Below are 7,500 nucleotides of genomic sequence, written 5' to 3'. Positions count from 1 at the left end.
GTAATTATTCAAGAATGTCACTTAGCATTAATAAAATGGATTACATGAGGTTGTTCGTATCACTTACATGTATGTGGGACCAATTCATATGTCAATTTGATGACTTATCACCCAAAACTCTGGTAGGTAGGCAATTTAAAAATGTTACAAAATTATATTACTTTGGTGGTCAGCCCTACAAAAACAATTTTAGGTCACTTTTTTATAAAATCAATATGCTTTCAACAGTGGTTGTGTCCATAAAAAAGATAGAGGAAAATTAAAATCTATGAAGACAGCAATTTGGAAGGCAGTATTTGTGTTCACACAACACTCTTAGTTTGACAAAGTAGTCACCTCTGACCTTGCTTTAAATGCAGCGCACCCTTAATACATGTAAAGTAATGTGTGTTTACAAACATCTTCAAAATAATGTATAGAACAAAATAATAATAATAATAATACATAATAATAATGATGATAATGATAAGGCCTAACTTACTGATCAGACAATGCAGTGGAAGTTAAAAGATGGCCAACTCTAGGATTAGGAAAACACAATGTGAGTTCCAGCTCTCCTCAAGCCACTTCTAAATATCCAAATTGTTTGTTTTCTCTGAGACCCACTTTCTTACCTCATGCAGAGACACTCAGCATATCCTGCCAGATTTGGAGAGTTAAGCAAGGTAGTGTATGAGATCGTGATTTGCAATATTCTGTTCAAGGAAGTAGCTAACTGCTGTAAACAGAATTACATTCCCCTAAATTTCATACACTGAAGTCCTAGGCCCTTATATGATGCTATTGGGAGATGGGGTCTTTGGGAGATGACTGAAATTAGATGAGGTCATGGGAGTGAGGTTGGCATGATGGGATCAGAGTCCCAGTAAGAAGGGACATGAAGGGGGCTCCCTTTCTTTGCATTCTGTGAGCACACAACTGTCGGCCAGGCAGGAGCAGAGCTGAGTGCCTGATCTAAGACTTTCAGTCTCCAAAAGTACCAGAAAATGAGTTTGTTGTCTAAATCACTCAGTATATGATACTTTGTTGTGGCAGCCCAAGGCAATTAATTGCAGCAAGGGCAACAAGTGCAGGACTGTCCTTGGGAACAAGGCTTATGGAATCCAGGTAGTGAGATGTCAGACAGGTGGTTTTGACATACAAGGGAAGTGCAATGATTAAAACACGTGTGAAAAAATTCCAGGCTGCTTGGAGCTAGTTACATTCAAAAGTGTTTCCCTAAATGATAAGGCACTGAGTTATGCCTCCTTAAAAGCAGCTAGTGAGGGACACAGTCATGGAGATGGGGCTGCGTGTGCTACCAGGATGTGAGGATAGAAGTAGAAGTAATGTTTTATGGGTTTTCTGAAGCAGAAATGAAGACAGAGAAGCAAGAGACACATGGAGCAGTCATATTGACTACATAGAGTCTTCTGGGTCATCCCAAGAGCTGGTGCCTAATGCATAGACAAAGAAGATAATATTAAGCAGGGAAGTCATACAGTCAGGTTCATGTTATATATAGATCACATTCCTGTTTAGATGAGACAGATTTTCACATGAGCCTAAACAAAGAGGGAAAAAGTAAGCAAACTGTCTTACTAGGCCTCCATTCATCCATCCATCCATCCAACCATCCATCCATCCATCCATCCATCTATTCATCCAACCATGCATCCAGCCAGTCCATCACTTATTCAGCAAATCTTTTTGAGGACCTGGTATCTTCTTCACAATAGAAACTCAGACAAGACATTCAAGGTCCATGGCCCTGGTGTCCTCAGTGGCCTCTATTGGGAAATATGAATATGGTCCATGTGCAGGCAAAACAGCAACAGCAGTGGGAGGTAAGTGCCATGAAGAACAACAAAGTTGGGGAGAAAAGTGAATGTTGGAAGGAATTTATTTTTGCTAGACTGGTCAAGGAAATCCATTTTAAGTAGAGATATCTGAGCATAGACTATAAGTATTACCAGTAAAATGTGCCAAATTTCAGGAAAGATGTGTCCTCAGCAGAATAGTGAGTACTCTGTGTCAGGAGAAGCAGGAGAGAAGGGAAAGAGAGAGAATGAGAGAGAAAGAGAGGAGGGGGGAGGGAGGGAGAGAGAGAGAGAGAAAGAGAGAGAGAGAGAGAGAGAGAGAGAGAGAGAAGGGTATCCCAGAGGAAGCGTGGGTCTTTACTGTCCAATGTAAAGGGGTGACCCTTTGTACATGACTCAAATTCATTTTAATGTAAGAAATACTGAAAACTGCATAAATGAGAAATGTAGTTTGATAAATTATTATGTGGTATATCTCTTGTAACTATCACTCAATTCAAGAAATGATATTCAGGGCCGGGGATTTAGCTCAGTGGTTCTGCTGCCTGCCTTGCAAGCGCAAGGACCAGAGTTCAATCCCTGGTACCAAAAAAAAAAAAAAAAAATTATATTTGACCAACTGTACCTTATACCCAACTGCCTTCCCTTGAAAAGTAATCACTGTCTCAATTTTTAAAGTAATCTCTCTGGTATATCTCTTCACCATTTTTTTCTCTTAACAAAGAATTTCAGGATGAGGTTTACTATGATGCTCTTTCATACTTTCTGTAAGCATACATTTATAAACAACCACACATAGGATTTGTTAGTTTGCTTTTTGACTAGTGGTTGTTATTTATTTTCTTTTGTTCTTATTTTTGTGACATGGGTAATTGTGGGTCATGACTATACCATCAATTTATTAGGTTTTAAAATAATGATATTCTTACAGATCCTTCATCAGTTATTGCTCTGAATTTGTCTGTAAGGAAGTATTTCTTCACAGCTATTGTATGGATACCCCGTGGTACTATTCATATAAAAAAGGTAAAATAGAATGCTTGATTTTTTTTTTTTTTTTTTTTTTTTTTTTTTTTTTTTTTTTGGTAACAGAGACTGAACTCAGGTCCTTGCGTTTGTAAGGCAGGTGGCAGAACCACTGAGCTAAATCCCTGGCCCTAGAATTCTTGATTCTTAGTTTTCATTGACCAGTTTCCTAGCTAATAGTTTGTTGAACATGTATTAATTTCTTGTCGTGGTTGTAATAAATTACTACAAGATTATAACATAAAAACTGTCTGAGCTTGAGAGCTCTAAATTCTACAGTGGATTGGTAGGGCTGAGTTCCTTTCAGAGGCACTGGGGAGAACCCATTCCATGACCTTTCCCATCTACAGGATGCTCCTGTGCCCCTCGATCTTGGAGTGAGCAGAATAGCATCTTTCCTCCTCTCTGAGATCTGCTTCCATCCTTACTTCTGTCCTTGCTTTGTGACCCTCCTCCTTCCCTGTGTAACCCTCAGGCCACACAGACAATCCAGGAAAACACTGTAACTTCATTGCATCCATAATATCCATTTAGTCATGTAAGGTGACATATTTACAAGTCCCAGGGATTTGGATGTGGGCATTTTTGAGGAGACAACTCTGCCTACCACTCTGAACTATTTTATGGAGTTATAAATTTTGGCATTTTCTATTTATTTGCTTTGGTTACTTTCTGTGTGGACTTCTATAACACATATGTTGGATCATTTTTGTTTTTGGCGATATTTATCTTTTTTAGTTTTTTGTCACCATTTCTTTTTTATTTTAGTCATTTTTATTCCCTATTCTCATAAGACTTTATTTTGTTTATTTACTCTGTGTTCATTTTAGTTTACTATTAAATTCTCAAAGAATATTTCCTTTCATTCCAATTATTTTGAGTCTTAGCAGTTAATTTCTTGGATTTGTTTGTTTTTGTTCTTTGAGACAGGGTCTCACAATTTAGTTCAGGCTGGTCTGGAACCCTTGGCTGTCCTCCCTGCCTCACCCTTTAAAGTGCTGGGATTACACACATGTGCCACTATAACTGGCTTCTCAACTAATTTCTGAAATTGTCTCTTTGCTTTGTATATTTTTATAATTCTAATACATAATGTCCTTTCAGAGTTTGGATCATTTTCTGTTTTTCACCTAACTTCAAAAGAGTAGATTATACTTTCATGAATTCATTTGAAACACCTTTTATCATTTTATTTAGTATCTACCACAATGTTTTGTTTTTCTTATGGCAAGTCAGTATGAAATTTGACTGCCGATGTTCCTCGTTTAATAACCTTGCTGTTAAATAATTGTTTGGACTTAAGGCAAGCAGTTTGAACTTACTTACAATACATCTTTTTTTTTTGATACAGTTTTGTACATTTTGTTTATAGGGCCTCAGTGTCTTTTTTTGTATGGTATACCTTGTTTATATAGTACTGTAATTTTTGCTGATTGTACCATACAGTAGGGTTCTGCAGTTTTATGTTGTTATACATTAGAGTACTGCATGTAAGAGTTATGCAAATAAAGGTGAATTGATCAAGTTGTAGTTTCCTTTGACCATTTTTTGTTCTGAATGTTGTAATATAGATACTGCAGTATATACAATTCCTCATTTAGCAACTGATTCATTTACCGACCTAATTGCAGGAATGGAACTCGGTGGTTAAATGAGGATTATCTGTCATATTTGTATTGTGGACTTTTCCATGAAGTTTTCCTGCACTCTCAGCACAGGTGTGAGTCAGGATGTCTGTGTGTGTTTACCTTTAGAGACGCCTGGCAAGGAGCATTCTCCTGTCTAAAGGCTTCCTCTCAATTCTAACCTGGATCTTTATTTTTTTCTGTGTTCCTTGTGCCACTAAATTTAGGTTTTGTCCCCATAAATTTACCCACAGTGAAGTGTTTGTCCTCAGATATGTTTGGTGGTTGAGTTAAACATCCACACTCTACTCCTTCCGTCTGTTTCTCCCAGCCTTGGTACAGATCTCATACCCACCTGCTGCTGCCCAAAGCCTCACTGCTCCCAAATTGTCCTGTGGGAATGTCCAATAAGTTCATCTTGGCTAATTTGTTTTCCAGGTGTTTATCCATGGCCTTCTTCTCCTGGCAGACAGAGCAGGGAACCACAAGGATGCTCCCAGCCTTTTCAATATTGAACTCACAGAGTTAATGTGATTGCTGAGTTTTATTGTAGATATTGTTACCTTATTAAGATTAGTTAAATTTTTTTCTCTTACTGTCTTGATAATCTTATTACCTTTTTTATGCTTATTGATAGATTTGGGGGGATTACAAAACTATTCTGCCTTAGCTACCATCTTCCAGAATACCTAAAATATTGGATTTTTATCTTTTAAGGGATGAACCACTACTGGAAAATTTTGAACAGAGAATAATTATATGATCTTTATATTTATATTCTGTTGTCTGTAGCTTGAGTAAATCCTGAATTGGCAGGCACAAGGGTAGAACCTGGAAGACTGATCGACGGATGGCAGCTTGCTACTTGTGGAGTCATCTCTTTAGATGAGAGCTTGGGGTAAAGTGGAGGTTCTCGAGAATTGCCACATCTTTTAGAGATATTTGCTTTTGAAGGTGCTTCCCGGTACTCTAGGAGGATGTGAAGAAGGCAAAAGAACCAGAGAGGGAGGAGCCAGGTGTAAAGTCTGAGTGCATGATCTGCCTTTCCGGAATGGAATATACCAGGGAAGCAAAGATTAAGACAATTAGTGGAAATAATTTTCATAAACTGCTCTCTCTCTCTGAGAGTTGTACTAAACACCCGAGTAGAGCTATTAAAGGGGAAGATTGTGCTTTGAGTTTTGGGGCCCACATGATAGGTCATGCATGGACACCTAAGTCACCTGAAAGATGCTTGCTGTTGGACAAGAGATGGCCTGTCTTAGCCACTTTCTTATTGCTGCGACACAATGACTGACGTCCATAATTTAAAGGCGAAATGCTTTATTTAGAGTCAGAGTTTCAGAAGTTTCAGTCCCTGGTCAGCAGACTCAAATGCAGAAACCATATGGCAGAATTGCCTGGTGTGAAAAGTTGCTCACATCATGGTACCCAAAGAGCAGAGAGAAGGAAGAGCCAGACAGGGAGATAAAAACTTTCCAGGTCCCAGCCCCAGGGATCTACCTCTAATCTGGCCCACACTGTAACAGCACCTCAGCTATGAACTCATTGGTAGACTAACCCACTGATGAAAATAGCCCCACCTTGATCCAATTACATTCCAAACATCAGGGGCTGTTGGTGCACACCCCAGGTCTAACCATAACAAGGGCCGATGACTTAGTCCTGAACTTAGTGCAAGCAAGTAAAAAAGGAAAAAAAAAAAGAGAAAGAGAAGTAAGTAGGTAGTGAGGAAGAGGGAAATTGTGAGTGAGATTGTTTTCTCACTGAAAGTTGTGTGAAAATTCTATTTCACCTTCTTCAGATGAGACATGCACTTGCTCCCAGATGGTGAACACAGCACAGAAGGGTGGACATTACTGGAAAAAATAACCAGGAAGACAAGTTGTTATAAATTTGCGACTGGCTGAATTTTAAGTGAGAGGAGTAGATACTCAAGGATGATATCTAGGTGTACATCAAGGTAGTGGAGTGAAAGTGGTGCTGAGGCTGAGCTAGACAGTCACACAGAGTGTGTGGGAAACCTAGCGTCCTTGGAGGCACAGCTTGTAGGACAGCTGTGCATGGCCAAATGACCTTTGCTTCTCCTAATGAAGTTGGTGAGGATGGAAACAGTAAGTTGATTGAGCACATGTGTGTCAACATCACTTGGAAAAAGTCCTACATGTGATACAGAACATTATCAAACAGTGAGTCACTCAGGGTGGGGAAGAGCAGAGGATTAACACAGGTTAGGGGGATCTGCCAATGGTGTTGGGAATAAAGTGTTCTTACCTTGATGAATTCTCAGATGATTGTTATTATTAAAACACATTACACATTTAATAAGGATTTACACTATTGTATGCTAAGTGTAACTGGGTAAAAATACCCACTATTCAACTGAAAGAAGTATTATTGATTATGACACTCAATTTCAAAGGGAACAGGGGCCACATCGTTCAGTATGTATTGTGTATGTATGATACAGCTGCCAGATGACACAATATTTTTTCCACCTATTTGCTGTCCCATCTCCAACAGAAAACCACTGGTCTAGAATAATATATCCCTTCACAAACAAATAAAGATATATTGTAGGAGCTATAAAAAGAACAGGTATATACTCTGTTGGAAGCTGTACATTAGAATTCTAACTCCAGACATGACTCACACTGTTGCAGATTTAGTGGATCTATGTGGTTAACGTAGACATGTGTCCTGATGAATAAGTTAGAAATAGCTCTGATGGAGAAGGGTTCAAATCAGTTATGAAGGATGAGCAAAGTTAGGAAAGATTAAAAAAGTAGGCAGAGAAACTAGGGCAAACACAAAGACTCTTGGAGGAAATACCTTAGAATCCGAAGTAGCAAAGAGACTGAAGTAGATACTTTCTCCTGCAGTTTCTCAAGGGATTGATGTGTCACCACCCATTTCTAACAGGCTTAGTTACTCTCCTTATTTCCCAAAGTGTTGAGATGAAAGGGACTCTACAAGTCATTAAATCCAGGCATCTCATCTTCAGTGAAAAACGTGTGCCTCTGAGGCTAAGCACTTGCTTAGTTCCTTGG

This window comes from Fukomys damarensis, unplaced genomic scaffold (assembly GCF_012274545.1).
Source record: "Fukomys damarensis isolate Sample0158 unplaced genomic scaffold, DMR_v1.0_HiC HiC_scaffold_30, whole genome shotgun sequence".
Classification (NCBI taxonomy): Eukaryota; Metazoa; Chordata; class Mammalia; order Rodentia; family Bathyergidae; genus Fukomys; species Fukomys damarensis.
The sequence above is the reverse complement of the archived record's forward strand: the minus strand, read 5'-3'. Positions refer to the sequence as shown.